Genomic DNA, 18,305 nt, shown 5'->3' on the forward strand with positions numbered 1-18,305 from the left:
TGGCTGCTATTAAAGTGAACTGTGTTTGCGTATGATCAAGGGTGCATTCATTCCACCAATTCTGATGAACAACTTTCTCAGAGACTTGCTGCTTTGATGTCAAACAAAAAGTAAGTCATCTCAGACAGTTGAGTCAGAGGAATTCCTGTCATGGTATGACACGAGCATCTGATGTTACGAAGGCTTCAGAGGAGAGCAGTGTGTGTGTTCCTGGTGTCTGTGACGCAAATCATATTTCTCCAAATCTCCCTAAAAGTAGGACAAGGCCTCTCAGAAGGGAAGAGAGCTGAGAATCAGAATCAGCCCCGCCTGTCACACAGCCACACACTGGAGATGTCATTGATGGCACCTATCAGCTACATGAAACCACAGCCACCCGCTGGAAACCACGGTTTGCTGCTTTAAGGCAAACACCAACAGACTAAACAGCACGCTTTTGTTTTGTTATGGTTCTTTGCTTTAGTGTTTGTATAGTTATGCTTCCTCCCTATCCCTCCTCTGACACTTGCTGTCAAGTACCGAGATGCAAGAGCCTTTTTCTTAGTTGTGTTCATAGTTTTTTGTTTGAAGGGTTTGCAGATATGCAGATACTAGTATGCAGATATGGCATCAATTTGTTCCTATATATGATAAGATTGACAACATGTAGCCTATGTGTAAGAATTACAACATACATTGTGTGTGCTGTACCTGTTGGGACTCCTGCAGTAGCAGGATGAGCTCCATGCGCACAGAGGCCAAGCCTCCCGTGGGAGCCGTGCAGGCTGCAGTAGCTGAGGAACATGCGCAGGAGAGGCTGGTTGCTCTGGAGCCAGTATCTGCGAGTGTGTTGGACCTCTCTAGGCTGGGCCTGGGCCTCCTCTCTCCCTGGTCCTGCCATGCCCTGGGCCAGCTCTAGCTGCAGCACCTCTGCAGGGCAACCACCTCCCTCTTCAGGCACTGGCACAGCTGGTAGCGCAGCTTCCCCCTGTCTAGCTCGTACCCTGTGGACAGCGTCCGTAGTTCTGTTGTCAGGATCTTCAGGGGGGCGCTGAACTTGAGTTGAGTGGCCAGGATGTCCCTTGAGGGCATGAGTATGTTGTCCTCTTCTAGTGGTGTCTCCGTCAACGGATAGACGGCGTCCTGGAAGACGCTGCTGTTGTTATTAGTGCTGGTGTTTTTCATGGCCAAGCCCTTTGGTTCATAATCATCGTCCTTCTCCTCCTTGTCGCTGTCCCATTGATCTTTTGACGACTTTGGGAATTTTGGAGAGGACCTCCAGGGCCAGCATAGGGCAGCCGGCCTGCATGTGAGCGTAGGCTGCCGTAAAGAACAGCCTCCTCTCCACCAGGCTGATGGAGTGGGCAATGCGGCCCTGCGCCATCAGACCAACCCTGGAGAGGTGGCGCAGCAGTAGCGGATGTGTCCGGAGGTAGGTGTAGAAGTTGAAAACCTCAGGGTTACAGGGGGACATGGACTAGGTACCTGCAAATCACAGCTCTATCATTAATTGACCTCAAAATAACTGACAAAATTATTGAACCTCAAATCTGAAAAAGATAATTCTCCAACTACTACCAGGCTGAGTGGTGTGGCCAGACTAAGTGAAGGAGCCTGGGTTTAGGGCAGCTGGCTTCTCAAGCAGAGTGAGAAGTGGCCGGCTGTAGTCCTCGAGTACCCAGTAGGCTATGCTGCGCAGGAAAGGGTCCTGGTGGGCAGGCAGCTGGCGGGCTTGGCCTAGCATGTTCTTCTGCAGGATGTGCTTGTAGGTGGAGGATGTCTCAAACTCAGACTCGTATAGCCGGGAGATCACCAGGGCCAGCTGCAGGTCCTGCATCTTTTCCAGGCAAACCTGAACAAGGCAAGCCGACCCCCACCCAGCATTAGTGTTGAAAGCAATTGCAGTAGCAGCACAGAAAAATACCTCACAGGAATATCCAACAAGGTCACCTGTACCCATGGCCTGGCCATACATAATTTCCATAAAATGCTCAAAAACACCTTTTTAATTTATTATTTAAGAAGAAAAAAAAAATAAAAAATTAAAGTAGGTAACGTAGCTAACTCTCTCCTGAAAATCTTTGTATGAAAAAGGTGGCACACTAAAGATATATCTATCTGCTTACAGCGATATGAGGACATGTTTACCTCCATAGCATCCTTGAGGGAGCCTGCCAGTAGGAGGAAGGATGCAGAGTGCTGGAAGCGCTGCTTCCCCAGCAGAGAGAAGGCGTTCTTTAAAGCAGAGAGAAGGCGTTCTTTAAAGCAACCTTCCTCCAACGGTCCTCACTGAAGTTGTTGCTGAAGAAAGCTGTCATTTTGACATTCTTCTTAGACCTTGACGGAACAACACAAGTTGTCATTAGACTGACTTTCTATAATGTGAAAGAATTGTTCCAATCTTGTCAGGAGTTTTGGGGAATGATATTCAAGATCTTCTCAAAGACATTACCTGAACAGTCCCCAGACCACCGCTTTCTTTTACATAGCGAGATAGAATATGGCGGCGTCCAGAGGATCGTTCTGCCTTTGAAAATATGCTTTTGCTACCTGATGAATAACAGAGGTATAAAAAAAGCATGAGTATATAGGTCCTTCCAAATCAAATCAAATGTATTTGTCACATACACATGGTTAGCAGGTGTTAATGCAAGTGTAGCGAAATGCTTGTGCTTCTAGTTCCGACCATGCAGTAATATCTAACAAGTAATATAACCTAACAATTTCACAACAACTACCTTATACACACACAAGTGTAAAGGAATGAATACGAATATGTACATACACACACGCTCATTTGTAAATACACACACACTCATTTACAATACTGAATTCAGTAGTGCAGCAAAACCGGACTTTGTCTTATTCTTTGAGATATAAAAGAAGGACAATCAATCAATAACTACATATATAAAGATGTACAATGCCTTTAGAAAGTATTCAAACCCCTTGACTTATTCCACATTTTGTTGTGTTACAGCCATGAAATCAAAATGGATTACATTTTTTTTCTCTCACCCATACACACACACACACACACACACACACACACACACACACACACACACACACACACACACACACACACACACACACACACACACACACACACACACACACACACACACACACACACACACACACACACAATACGCCATAATGACTAATTGAAAACATGCTCTTAGACATTTCTGCAAATGTATTGAAAATTAAATACAGAAACCTCTCATTTACATAAGTATTCACACCCCTGAGTCAATACATGTTAGAATCACCTTTGGCAGTGATTACAGCTGTGAGTATTTCTGGGTAAGTCAGATCTTTGCATACCTGGATTGTACAATATCTGCACACTATTGTTTTCAAAATTCTTCAGGCTCTGTCAAGTTGGTTGTTGATAATTGCAAGACAGCCATTTAAGTCTTGCCATAGATATTCAAACCGATTTAATTCGAAACTAGGCCTCTCAAGAACATTCAATGCCGTCTTAGTAAGCAACTCCAGTTTATATATTTGGCCTTGTGTTTTAGGTTATTTACTTGCTGAAAAGTGAATGTCTGCCAGTGTTTGTTGGAAAGCAGACTGAACCAAGTTATCCTCTAGGATTTTACCTGCGCTTAGCTCTTTTCCCTTTATTTTTATCCTAAAAAAACTCTATAGTCCTTGCCGATGACAAGCATACCCATACCATGATGCAGCCACCACCATGCTTGAAAACACAAAGAGTGGTACTCAGTGATGTGTTTGATTTACCCCAAACATAATGCTTTTTATTCAGGACATAAAGTTAATTTCTTTGCAGTTTTACTTTAGTGCCTTATTGCACATTTACATTTAAGTCATTTAGCAGACGCTCTTATCCAGAGCGACTTACAAATTGGTGCATTCACCTTATAATATCCAGTGGAACAACCACTTTACAATAGTGCATCTAAATCTTTTAAGGGGGGGGGGGGGGGGGGTTAGAAGGATTACTTTATCCTATCCTAGGTATTCCTTCAAACAGGATGGATGTTTTTGGAATATATTTTATTCTGTACAGGCTTCCTTCTTTCCACTCTCATTTAGGTTAGTATTGTGGAGTAACTACAATGTTGTTGATCAAGCCTCAGCTCTCTCCAATCACAGCCATTAAACGCTAACTGTTTTAAGTTTAAGTCACCATTGGCCTCATGGTGAAATCCCTGAACAGTTTCCTTCCTCTCCGGCAGCTGATTTAGGAAGGACGACTGTATCTTTGTCGTGACTGGGTGTTTTGATACACCATCCAACGAGTAATTAATAACTTCACCATGCTCAAAGGGATATTCAATGTCTGCTTTTTTATTTAGTCTTTGTGGTTGGAAAAGCTCCCTGGTCTTTGTGGGTGCTCGACTGAAGGATCTTACAGATAATTGTATGTGTGGGGTACAGAGATGAGGAAGTCTTTCAAAATCATGTTAAACACTATTGCACACAGAGTGAGTGCATGCAACTTATTTGACTTGAGCAAATTTTAACTTCAACTTATTTAGGCTTGTCATAACAAAGGGTTGAATACTTATTGACTCAAGACAGTTCAGCTTTTCATTTTCAATTCATTTGTAACATTTAAAAAACATAATTCCACTTTCACATTATGGGGTATTATGTGTAGGCCAGTGACACATACTTTCAATTTAATCCATTTTAAATTCAGGCTGGAACAAAATGTGGAAAATGTCAAGGGGTGTGAATACTTTCTGAAAGCACTTGGGCTCACCTTTTCAATACATCAACGGAGTTTATTGGTGCTCCTGAGCCACCAGCCTACGCCCATGGCGTGTAGGTCAGGCCATGTGGGGTCTCCCTTCTGCAGGGCAGGCAGCATGTTGAGAAGCTCCTCCTCAGCCTCAGAGTGGAAAGCCCAGGCGTAGTGACAGGTGGACAAGCCTGGAGAACCAAATACAGGTTATCAGACAATCCATCATCACACAAGTCTACACAGCACCAGGCCTCAGGAGCTACGGTTGTTTGATTTATCCTGCTACTGGTCACTATTACTCCTGTTACTTACACACACACAAATACCTAGTATATTACCATAAGTATTTATATATTCCTGCTACCAGTCACTTTTTCAGCCCTTTATACATGTATATCCTACTACCAGTAACTGCAGTGGCAAGAAAAATATGTGAACCCTTTGGAAGTACCTGGATTCCTGCATAAATTGGTCATCAAATTTGATCTTCATCTAAGTCACAACAGACAAACATAGTGCGCTTAAACTAACAACACAAATTATTGTATTTTTCTTGTCTATATTAAATACATCATTTAAACATTCACAGTGTAGGTTGGTAAAAGTATGTGAACCCCTAGGTTAATAGGTCCAATCAATAAGACAATGAGGTTAAGAAGAATCCTAGAGTGTCAGCTAAAGACTTACAGAAATCTCTGGAACATGCTAACATCTCTGTTGAGGAGTCTACGATACGTAAAACACCAAACAAGAATGGTATTCGTGGGAGGACACTACGGAAGAAGCCACTGCTGTCCAAAACAAAACATTGCTGCACGTCTGAAGTTTGCAAAAGTGCACCTGGATGTTCCACAGCGCTACTGGCAAAATATTCTGTGGACAGATGAAACTACAGTTGAGTTGTTTGGAAGGAACACAACATAATGTGTGGAGAAAAAAAAGGCACAGCACACCAACATCAAAACCTTATCCCAACTGTAAAGTATGGTGGAGGGAGCATCATGGTTTGTGGCTGTTTTGCTGTCTCAGGGCCTGCACAGCGTGATATCATCGACGGAAAAATGAATTCCCAAGTTTATCAAGACATTTTGCAGCAGAATGTTAGGCTATCTGTCCGCCAATTGAAGCTCAACAGAAGTTAGGTGATGCAACAGGACAGCGACCCAAAACACAGAAGTAAATCAACAACAGAATGACTTCAACAGAAGAAAATAGGCCTTCTGGAGTGGCACAGTCAGAGTCCTGACCTCAACCTGATTGAGATGCTGTGGCATGACCTCAAGAGAGCTGAACTGAAACAGTTTTGTGAAGAGGAATGGTCCAAAATTCCTCCTGACCGTTGTGCAGGTCTGATCCGCAACTACAGAAAACGTTTGGTTGAGGTTATTGCTGCCAAAGGAGGGTCAACCAGTTATTAAATCCAAGGGTTCACATACTTTTCCCACCCTGCACTGTGAATGTTTACACTGTTTGTTAAATAAAGACATCAAAACGTATAATTGTGTGTTATTAGTTTAAGCAGACTGTGTTTGTCTGTTGTTGTGACCTGGATGAAGATCAGATCAAATTATGACCAATTTATGCAGAAAACCAGGTATTTCCAAAGGGTTCACATACTTTTTCTTGCCATTGTATTTATATACCCACCTCAACTTCTCCAGTTCCCCTGCACATCAAATAAGGTACTTGCACTGACCTGTATATACTTGCATTCTCATGTTTCTTTACCTCTCATTTTTTGTATTCCATTTTCTATTATTATAATTATTATCACTGTATTGTTGGAAAGAGCTCTCAAGGTAAGAATTTCACTGTACTGTTGTAAACCCGTCGTATCCTGTGCATGGGACGAATAAACTTTGAAACTTGATCATATAATACTAATATTATGGTAATTTATCCAAAGTGATTTCAGCTAATACAAATAAATAAAGCATCCCTATACAGATCCCATTATGGTGTCTGTGCGCATGGGCCGCACCTTTGAAGCAATGTCCATTTTGAAGTAGACAATTTTCTTCTTCGCGACTGGCTGATCCCTCCTGATGACCCGGTTGGACATGACTCCAATGAAGTTGGAAGTCCCACCCAGTTGACTACATTAAAATGGTTGAAGCCCTCAATGGCACTGCCCATGCTAATACAGGCCGCTAGAGGCTCTATAATTCTCTATGGGTTGCAGTAACTTTATATTCACACAGCCTCTAAGGCAGCATTTCCCAAACTCGGTCCTGGGGACCTCAAGGGGTGCATATTTAGGTTTTTACCCTAGCACTACGCAGATGATTCAGATAATCAAAGCGGGATGTGTTCATTATTTCAATCAGCTGTGTAGTGCTAGGCAGTGTTGTAAAGTACTTCAGTAGTTTTTTGGAGTATCTATATTTTTGACAACTTATAAATAATGTACTTTTTATTTAATACATTTTCCCTGACACCCAAAAGTACTTATTACATTTTGAATGCTTAGCAGGACAGAAATGGTCCGATTCACGCACTTATCAACAGAACATCCATACTGCCTCTGATCTGGCAGACTCACTAAACACAGGTTGCATTTGTAAATTTAAAAAAAAGAAAATGATGCTGTCTGGTTTGCTTAATATAAGGAATTTGAAATTATTTACTTCTACTTTCGATACTTAAGTATATTTAAAACCAAATACTTTTAGACTTTTACTGAAGTAGTATTTTATTGGATGACTCACTTTAGTCATTTTCTATTAAGATATCTTTACTTTTACTCAAGCATGACAATTGGGTACTTTTCCCACCACTGGCGCAAGGGCAAAAAACTAAACGTGCACCGCTTGGGTTCCCCAGGGCAGAGTTTGGGAAACACTGTTCTAAGGAGCTATACATATGGTTTACATACCAAACTTCATGGCCCCATGTCCATCGGGTCAGTTCTTATAGCCCTGGTGTGATACGGTGCCATCTAGTGGTGTAGCGTGGCAGACTTTCAATGCCGCATCTAACCATTCTCAAATTAATTAGAGGCCAATTCATTGAGTCTATATACCAAATCTGGAGTCAATCTGACTCATGGTTCATGAAAAGATTTTTTAAAGTCTTTTTAGTATATTTGACCATGTCAAGGGGAAACCCCACAATAAATTGGCTAAATCAGTATAGGTGGCCCATGCAGGAATCAAACCCACTGTTCTGTATGCTATACTGTTGAGTTCAGCCTTGCCTACCTTGTCGGAGCAGCTGGGCGCGATGGACAGGGTGGTCAGCAGGAACTTCAGACCGCACTCATCTAAAGTTTCTCCACCTAGTCAATGAAAAGAACATTACCATCTACAGTACTTCTCCTCACAGGCCTTCTACCAGAGTAAAACAAATACACCCCCTTGAGATATGGTTTATATTAGTCTATAAAACAACATTTATTTGGAGAAGGACTGTGGAGGGCAGTTTGTGCACTCGCCCTGATGCCGGTGCTTGTGGTAGTGATGGTGTTGGCAAGGCCTTTGAGGGACATCTGTTCCATGCGGGTCAGACGCGGCAGGCTGGAGTGGAGCAGGGTGCTGGATAGGACCTGGGCATGCTCGGGCCCAAAGAAGGTGGGACTGTACTGGGACTGGTCTATGACCTTAGCACTGCCATCCTCCTGGTCACTGTCCATGGGCTCCAGGTCCTCCACACACACCCCGCTGCTCTGGAAAAGTTCATCGTAGGCGTCCGTCTGACTGGACCCGTGGCCACTCAAGCTGGCTACCTTGTCTTTGGGCTTGGGAGAACAGTCCTCGTCGGCCGCCAGCAGCGCGTACAAGGGCAGTGGAGTGATGGACTCAATCTCTGAGTAACTCTCACCCTTGCTGAAGGGCTTGGGGTCCCTGGTGGTGCTGCCACCGATGCTGATGGTGCGGAAGCGGAGACGCTTCTCCTGGTTGGTGTCATTGTCTTCGAGGGCCACGATCTCTCCAGCGATGCACTTGACCAGCTGGGAGAGGATGGCCTTGGCCCGCCGAACCTTCCCCAGGTCCATGAGCTCCAGCAGCTGTACCGGGTGGTATTGGGGCAGCGTTGGGAACAGGTGGTGCGCTGCCTCAAACAGCCCTAGTCCTCCATCTCTGCAGGCAGGTCATAAGCTGTCCTCTAACCACTCAGTTCCTGGGCCAGGCTGGTCATGGACGCTGCCCATTTCTGTCATGGTGGTGTTGGGAGCCGTGGACTTGGCCAGAGCAGGAGGCTGCCACTGGGAGTACACATGCATCTTGCAGTCCATGCCCACCACCAAGATGCCGTCCTTCACCCAGGACAGGGAGATGGGGATGGGCGGGGAGCCTTCCACGGAGGAGACAAGGTCCACGGAGCGCAGTAGGACCAGGTGGGAGGAGCTCTGCTCCCTGTGGCCCTCAGACAGTCCCAGCTCGGGAGGTTTACCAGAGAGCAGGCCGTACATGTAGATTTTGGAACCAATCCCCACAGTGAGAATGTGGGAGCAGTCTTCCCTGGAGACCCAGTCCAGTTGGACCAGACTCTTACCAGAGGTCCCCAGGCAGTCATCACTGGGCTGGTAGATGTCCAGATTATTATTCTGCAGATTCAGCTTCTTGGTACCACTCTCCATGTTGTTGTCTGTGGGAGTGGTGGCATCCAGGATGAGGGTCTGCTCTAGCACCAAGTGGGAGCTGCCTGTGGACTCACACTGGAATATCCCTACGTGACACCTGGCTGAGGGTTATGGCTTAGGTGGTTAGGGTTAGCTGAGGGCTAGGGTTGTGTCGGTAGGCCACTGCGATGCGGCTGGTGTGACAACAGCTGAGCTCTACTGGTGTGCCCAGCACAGTAATGGCACGGCTGTTGTCCAGACCCTCTTCCACCAGCAGAGGCCACTCATCCCAGGTGTACGTTAGCTCCTGGGCGTCTGGCTCCACTGCAGCCACCCTGTATTTCCAGAACCTCACCTTCACGTCTGAACAGAACGTGGCCAGGAGATACGAAGCGCCACCGGCCGGCTGCAGGGAGGATGCGGTCAGATGACCTGAAACAAGAACAATAATTAGGTAGTTAGTTTAACCACACTTCATGGGTAAGCTCGTACAAAAACTCAGTACAATTGACTTGGGCTATATGAACCCGGAAATCTACAGTTAAAACACCAGCCTAGCAATTAAGACCATCCCCCACACTAATCCAATTTCAGTGTAACTGGTTCCGTTCAATAGAATTAGCCAACGCCTTGGGAGTTGATTACATTCCCATGGAGGAACAAACTGGACTGCCCCGTTATACAGGAGTGAAGGGCAGTGTGACTGTGTTTCAGTGCTCTCTCTTACCTGCTGAAGGTGTGACATTGATCACTTTCATACCGTCTGGAAGAGCCAGCTCCTAACTGTACAGCCTGTGAGTGGTCAGGGTGAGGCGGCAGGCACTCTGCAGGTTGGATGTGCAAGGCTTGTTCTTCTGGGCCGCAGGGGAAGTGAACATGTCAAAGTTAAAGGGGCAATTCAGAGTTGATGAGGTTACATTTGCCCTCTCAGGTGGACCACTGGTCTCGTCTGTAAGGACACACAAAAACAGATGGGAGCCAAAAATTGCTAGCCAAGTTAAAGCTAGCTGACTTGCACACAACGCTTTAAGATATAAATGAATCTTTGAGTGGAGTTGTTGGTACACACCCATAATGATTGGGAGAGCTGCCAGTTGCAGATGCCACATATGCAGGAGGGACCTGCCAGTCTGGGTAAACTCTACCACTACCAGGAAGAAGCGGGCAGAGAAGCCTGGCTGGCTGGAGGCTGCAGGAGAAAAACAAACACACAATGACATGTTTATTACACTGAATGAGATGGGACACAAGAGCAAAGTGAAGGTTATAGTAGTGAGTGTGTTTCCTTATCCTACTAATGTCTGTAACGGGAGCTTCCTGAGTGGCATCTGTCAGATCACTGCTCAGAATGAGATCCTCCTCAAATACATGTTGCAGCCGAGTCTCCTTCCCCTGCTGCAAAGCACAGAATAGAATAGACTATTTCCCCAAGGGAAAATTGGTGGTAGTTCCGCCTGATTTAAGGCGTACTGGCTAGGCTACAGTGTAAAACATCTATGGCATGGCTGACCTTTTTATTGAGATCAGTGGAGGCTGCTGAGAGGAGGACGGCTCATTATACTGTCTGGAATGGAGTGTAATGGCTGGAATGGAGTGAATGGAATGGTATCAAACGCATGAACACCATGTGTTTGATACCATTCCATTTACTCTATTCTGGACATTATTATGAGCAACCTCCACTGATTGAGCCATTAAACAATATGTTAACATAGAATTCAGTATTGAATAACCGAGTGCGCTTGCTATGCCAAGCATACCCCAACCATGGAGCTGAAGAAGGTCAGTGAAAATCTGCATGTGCTCACATAAGAACTTGTTTCCGTCTACCATAGATGTATACTTACGAAGTCATCTGAATCAGAGTTAGTTTGGCAGCTGGGGTGAAAGAGGAGTGATTACAATAGAGGAAACCAAGTCTAGATTTAACTTTAGCCTGCAGCTTTGATATGTGCTGAGAGAAGGACAGTGTACCATCTAGCCATACTCCCAAGTACTTGTATGAGGTGACTACCTCAAGCTCTAAACCCTCAGGAGGTAGTAATCACACCGGTGGGGAGAGAGGCATTCTTCTTACCAAACCACATTACTTTTGTTTTGGTGTTGTTCAGAACAAGTTTAAGGGCAGAGAAAGCTTGTTGGACACTAAGAAAGCTTTGTTGTAGAGCATTTAACACAAAATCCGGGGAGGGGCCAGCTGAGTATAAGACTAGCATCTGCATATAGATGAATGAGAGAGCTTCCTAAAGCTTGAGCTATGTTGATGATGTAAATTGAAGAGCATGGGGCCTAGGATCGAGCCTTGGTGTATTCCCTTGGTACCGTATACCATACTGGGGTATACGGTATTACCATCGGTGCACATAAGGGGCGATATTTATATTGATATGCTAACAAAGTACTAGAAAATTCCCATAGTGGATGCTAGCTAAATGCTAATAAGCGCAACAAACATAAACTAAATGCAAGGCCAAACATGTAAGGTTATACAACTACCTCAAAAGGCTACTCACGTTTGATCCAGAAGTGGATTATGGATTGGATTGGATCCAGAAGTGGATTGATTGTCTGCTGTAACCAAGAAGATTGATATTGCAAGCTAGCCGCCTAACGTTATAGCTACCAAGTAAACAAACCAAATGCTTAGTTGGAGCCCTGAGCTGGAGAAAATGTATTTTGCACATCTTGGGTAGTTAACTTGGAGGTATATGATATTTAGCTGGAAAACATTAGTTGATCATCACGTTTGCTCCATATGCTCTTTGTAAGCAAACATACCATGTGAGTGGCTCAATTGAATTTTTGTGAATAAAAAAAAGATAGATTATTTGTGGGGGGGGATTTAAATGATACCGACTTGCTTTTTCTATTCAAAACTTTGGAAGCCTTCAACTTTCCAGCTGAAATAATACATTTAAAATAAATATTATATAAATATGCTAAAGAAAAAACATACATAAATAATACATTATCTGATGAAATTGCTTTAGAAAGGAGCACAAGACAGGGATGTCCGTCCCCCCCTGTCATTTTTACATTTACATTTTAGTCATTTAGCAGACGCTCTTATCCAGAGCGACTTACAGTAGTGAATGCATACATTTCATACATTTTTTCCGTACTGGTCCCCCGTGGGAATCGAACCCACAACCCTGGCGTTGCAAACACCATGCTCTACCAACTGAGCCACACGGGACCACTGTCCCCCCCCCCCCCCCCGTCCCCGTCCCCCCCCCCCCGTTTGCACTGGCAATTAAACAGCTTGCAGAAATAATTAGACAGGACCCAAATGCAAATGTAACAGGTATTGGTAAACATTAATATAAACTTAACTTGTTTGCAGATGATCTCCTGATATACCTTACCAATATTGAAAACTCAATGCCCCCTTACTAAAAAATATATACAGAACAATCTAAAATCTCAGGTTATAAAATTAGTGTGGAAAAAAACTAAAATGATGGCAAATAATACCAAATGATGTACAGCAATCCTTTAAGTGGACGACCAAAAAGATCAAATACTTAGGATGCTTAAGTGACAACAAACAATACATGTATAAAGATAACTCAACAATATGAAAATAGATCTATACTGCTAAAAAAAATAAAGGGAACACTTAAACAATACAATGTAAATCCAAGTCAATCACACTTCTGTGAAATCAAACTGTCCACTTAGGAAGCAACACTGATTGACAATAAATGTCACATGCTGTTGTGCAAATGGAATAGACAACAGGTGGAAATTATAGGCAATTAGCAAGACACCCCCAATAAAAGAGTGGATCTGCAGGTGGAGACCACAGACCACTTCTCAGTTCCTATGCTTCCTGGCTGATGTTTTGATCACTTTTGAATGCTGGCGGTGCTTTCACTCTAGTGGTAACATGAGACGGAGTCTACGACCCACACAAGTGGCTCAGGTAGTGCAGCTCATCCAGGATGGCACATCAATGCGAGCTGTGGCAAGAAGGTTTGCTGTGTCTGTCAGCGTAGTGTCCAGAGCATGTAGGCGCTACCAGGAGACAGGCCAGTACATCAGGAGACGTGGAAGAGGCCGTAGGAGGGCAACAACCCAGCAGCAGGACCGCTACCTCCGCCTTTGTGCAAGGAGAAGCAGGAGGAGCACTGCCAGAGCCCTGCAAAATGACCTCCAGCAGGCCACAAATGTGCATGTGTCTGCTCAAATGGTCAGAAACAGACTCCATGAGGGTGGTATGAGGGCCCGACGTCCACAGGTGGGGGTTGTGCTTACAGCCCAACACCGTGCAGGACGTTTGGCATTTGCCAGAGAACACCAAGATTGGCAAATTCGCCACTGGCGCCCTGTGCTCTTCACAGATGAAAGCAGGTTCACACTGAGCACATGACAGACGTGACAGAGTCTTGAGATGCCGTGGAGAACGTTCTGCTGCCTGCAACATCCTCCAGCATGACCGGTTTGGTGTGGGGTGGCATTTCTTTGGGGGGTCGCACAGCCCTCCATGTGCTCGCCAGAGGTAGCCTGACTGCCATTAGGTACCGAGATGAGATCCTCAGACCCCTTGTGAGACCATATGCTGGTGCGGTTGGCCCTGGGTTCCTCCTAATGCAAGACAATTCTAGACCTCATGTGGCTGGAGTGTGTCAGCAGTTCCTGCAAGAGGAAGGCATTGATGCTATGGACTGGCCCGCCCGTTCCCCAGACCTGAATCCAATTGAGCACATCTGGGACATCATGTCTCGCTCCATCCACCAACACCACGTTGCACCACAGACTGTCCAGGAGTTGGCGGATGCTTTAGTCCAGGTCTGGGAGGAGATCCCTCAGGAGACCATCCGCCACCTCATCAGGAGCATGCCCAGGCATTGTAGGGAGGTCATACAGGCACGTGGAGGCCACACACACTACTGAGCCTCATTTTGACTTGTTTTAAGGACATTACATCAAAGTTGGATCAGCCTGTAGTGTGGTTTTCCACTTTAATTTTGAGTGTGACTCCAAATCCAGACCTCCATGGGTTGATAAATTGGATTTCCATTGATTATTTTTGTGTGATTTTGTTGTCAGCACATTCAACTATGTAAAGAAAAAAGTATTTAATAAGACTATTTCTTTCATTCAGATCTAGGATGTGTTGTTTAAGTGTTCCCTTTATTTTTTTGAGCAGTGTATTTACACATGTTAAGTTTGCTGAAAATAAACGCAGTTGACAGTGAGAGGACGTTTCTTTTTTTGCTTAGTTTGCAATGAGAAAAATCAAGGCGACACAAATGTGATATATCAACGTACTCAGAGAATAACCGGCAATGATAATCTGTTCTATGCACCAGTGACTGTGCAATGTTCAGTCGAACTAAGAGGACTCATTGATACTGGTTCAATGGCCTGGATGATAAGTTAATCTGCTGAGCATACATTGCCTCGAAACATGTCTTAACTGAAAGCTCGAAAATGTCCACTCCTGAAGGACTCGTTGGATGTGATGGGCAACATTGGGCGGAAACGGCCTTTTCAGCACAATGGATCTGACATCGGGATTTTACAATGAAGATTGTAAATACACAGCTGTTTCCACACCAGTTTGCCTTTTCGAATATAACATAATGGCTCAGAGCCTCTGCAACAGCCCAGCTATGTTTGCCAGGATGATGATGTCAATCTTTGGGGATCAGAACTATCTAGATGACTTACTAGTCTTTGGTAAAAATGAACAAGAAGCACTTGAACGGTTGGAGTTGGTTTTCAGTAGACTCTCAAACAACAACTTGAAGCTTGCCCCAAAGAAGTGCCACTTCCTTAGGTGTTCTGTGAAATTCTTAGGCCATGTGATATCTCAAAAGGGGATCCAGACTGACGAGGGAAAAGTGACAGCCATCAGTGAAATGACATCCACTGATCTCATAGAGATGAATGGGAAAAACCCTGGACTGAAGAGGGTCCAGTCATTTCTCGGAATGATGAACTATTACTCCTACTTTATCAAAGGGTTTTCAAAAATTGGCAAGCCACTATGCTGTTTAACAGCGGGACATAAAACCAAACGAAAAGATAAAAATGACAAGACTGAGTAGGCCGTCCCGTAGGCTGACACCCGAAGACTGGACGAGTGAGTGTCAACTTGTATTTGATGAGTTAAAAGCAGCTGTGATAAAGGCTGTAGTTTTAGCTCACCCAGACTTTAGTAAACCCTTCGACTGATGCTTCAATTGATGGCCTAGGCGCTGTTCTGAGCCAGATCCCAGAGGGCAAGAGTAAAAGTAGACCCATTGCGTTTGCTAGTAAATCCCTCAAGCAAGATATCCAGCCCATCGTCAATAGTTTCTTGCATTGAAATGGGCCGTGTGTGAAAAATGTAGTGACTGGCTAAAAGGTGACCAGTTTACTGTCCTGACAGATAATTACCCACTCACTCACATACTGACAAAGCCTAAACTTGATGCCTGTGAGCAGAGGTGGGTGGCGAAGCTAGCCCCGTATGACTTTGATCTGAAATACATACCTGGGCCACAGAACATACCCGCTGACTTACTGAGCCATGTGCCGTTCGTCAGGGATGGTACCACGCAACACGTCACAGCAGAGAATGTACAAGAGACGCTCTGGCTGTCTGTGAATTGCCAAGCCCTGCCAAACAGTGGCATGACAGGGTCCAATCAAGGTACAAAGGCTGCTGAGGTCTCTGGTGATGAAGTGAAGGCACTCCTTGACAACAGCTTGTACCAAAAGGGGGTAATATCCATGTGCACTGTCCCTCTGATGCAGCTATCCCAACATATGCTGCAGGGAGGTTTCCAGTGCTCCCAGCTTTTTCACTAGGAGATCTCAAAAAGAAGCAACAAGTAGATGAGACATTGGCTTGTGCTACCTATTATGTGGAGAGGAAACTGAGACCATCACGTCGTGAAAGAGAACATGAAACAGTGAACGTGCAGAAACGTTTGAAACATTGGGAGAAGTTGGATGGAATACTGTACTGGAAATCAAAGGACAAAACCGGAAAGAAGAGGTTATTTTGGGTTGGTATGGATGAACAGTTGAAAGACTATGTCATGAGATGTAGACGCTGTGTTGTGAGCAAGTCAAGAAGACTTGAGGCAAGAGCTCCTCTTCAATTGATTAAGACAAGTGCGCTACTAGAGTTGGTCTGTATCGATTTCTGGTCGGCTGAAGGAAAGGATGGAGAGAGTATTGACGTACTAGTAGTAACAGACCATTTTACCAAAGTAGCTCACGCCTTCCCTTGTACAAATCAGACAGCTAAACAAGTTGCCCAGAAACTGTGGAACAACTTTTTCTGTCTTTACGGTTTTCCTCAGCGTCTTTTAAGCGACCAAGGGGCCAACTTTGAGAGCAAGCTGATATCAGAGTTAATGGACCTGGCAGGAGTGAAGAAATTTCACACAACTCCGTGTCACCCAATGTGCAATGGGCAAACAGAAAGATTTAATTGTACTTTGAGGAATATGATTCGAGCCTTGCCTCCACAGACGAAAGTGAAATGGCCTCAGATGATACAAACTCTCATGTTTGTATATAACTGTACCGTACATGAGACGACGAGGTTCGCCCCTTTTTACTTAGTATTTGGGAGGACCCCACAGCTACCGGTCGACGCCATGTTTGGAAGTGTTCTGAGAGACGAGACCGTTTTGGGTAACAGCGAATTTGTAGACTTCTTTCAAAGAGATCTTCAGAAGGCCGTGCATGTCGCACAGAAGAACACATCAAAGGCACAGAAAAAGCAGGCAAGAGAATATGACAAGAAGGTGAGAAGATGAACCCTGGAGGTCGGTGACAAAGTTCTCTTAGCCAACATGAAAGAACGGGGCAAATGGAAATTGGCAGATGTGTGGGAATCTACCGTCTATGTAATCAGCTGGAGCAACCCAGATCTGCACATCTACAGAGTAATCAACCCTTCCACAGACAAGAGCAAGGTTGTACACCGCAACTTCTTACTTCCTGTGAACTTTCTTCTGATTGGAGAGGCTGAAGAGGATACAACCGTTCCCTCCATCCTTTCAGAGGAGAGTTTTGCAGATGCCAGAACTATGAAACCAAACCTACTACCGGATGTGGATGGGGGCAGTGATGACCAGGGAACTGCAGTCTGGATCCTCTGCAGTTCAAAAAGTAGTCGATGAGGCTATGGACGCCTCCGGGTCATCGTTGATAGAACAAGAGTGTAATGGAGATACCGAGTCAATGGGAGATTCTGAAAGCGAGCAGGAATCTAGAACTAGTGACTTCGGTCACATGGAGCATTCCAAATTTCAGAGCAATAATGACTGAAGGAGACCCTTGCCACTCTGAGGATGGTAGCTTGCAACCCTTGGCTGATGAGATAGAAACGTCCTCCAAAAGCAGTATAAAGGTCAGTGACTTTGCCCCAAGTGATCAAATTCAAACAAGCAAATCACCCACCCGGAATAGTATCAGGGTCAGTGAAGTTGGCCCAAGTGAGCAGGCCTGAAGCAGCAGACTATCACCCCTAAAAGACAGTGTTAAGGACAAGTCTGACAATGGCGCCGGAGAAGAAGGCTGACGTTTTACGTGTCCCCAACCAATTGTGTTTTTTTGTTTGTTTATTTGCGTTGTTTGTAACTTATTTTTTTTCTTATTTTGTACATAATGTTGCCGCTACCGTCTCTTATGACCGAAAATAACTTCTGGACATAGACTGCGATTACTCACCACAGACTGGCAGAATCCTTTTTTTCCTTTAACGAGTCTGACGAGCCTGATGGGAATGATATACTGCTTTCTCGGGAACAGGCCCAGATGCCTGTGATTTGCATGAAGAGGAGGCAGAGAAAAAGGGGCCAGAGGGCAGGCTGCCTTCTGAGAGTTGGTAGGCAATTGTAAATAACAGCTGGTATCTAAGAAAGTGTTGAGCTATTGCTCGCCTGAGGTAGAGTATCTCATGACAAACTGTAGACCACTTTCTACCTAGAGAGTTTATATCTGTACTTTTCGTAGTTGTTTACATACCACCACAGACTGAGGCTGGCACTGAGACAGCATTGAATGAGCTGTATTCCGCCATAAGCAAACAAG

The 18,305-nt window shown here is 44.8% G+C and overlaps 1 pseudogene; it reads right to left on the minus strand.

Moving 5' to 3' along the window:
• Positions 1–454: 454 nt before the first annotated feature.
• Positions 455–18,305, minus strand: part of LOC106580241 (dmX-like protein 1) — a 52,708-nt pseudogene continuing 34,857 nt past the window's right edge.

This window comes from Salmo salar, chromosome ssa20 (assembly GCF_905237065.1).
Source record: "Salmo salar chromosome ssa20, Ssal_v3.1, whole genome shotgun sequence".
Taxonomy (NCBI): domain Eukaryota; kingdom Metazoa; phylum Chordata; class Actinopteri; order Salmoniformes; family Salmonidae; genus Salmo; species Salmo salar.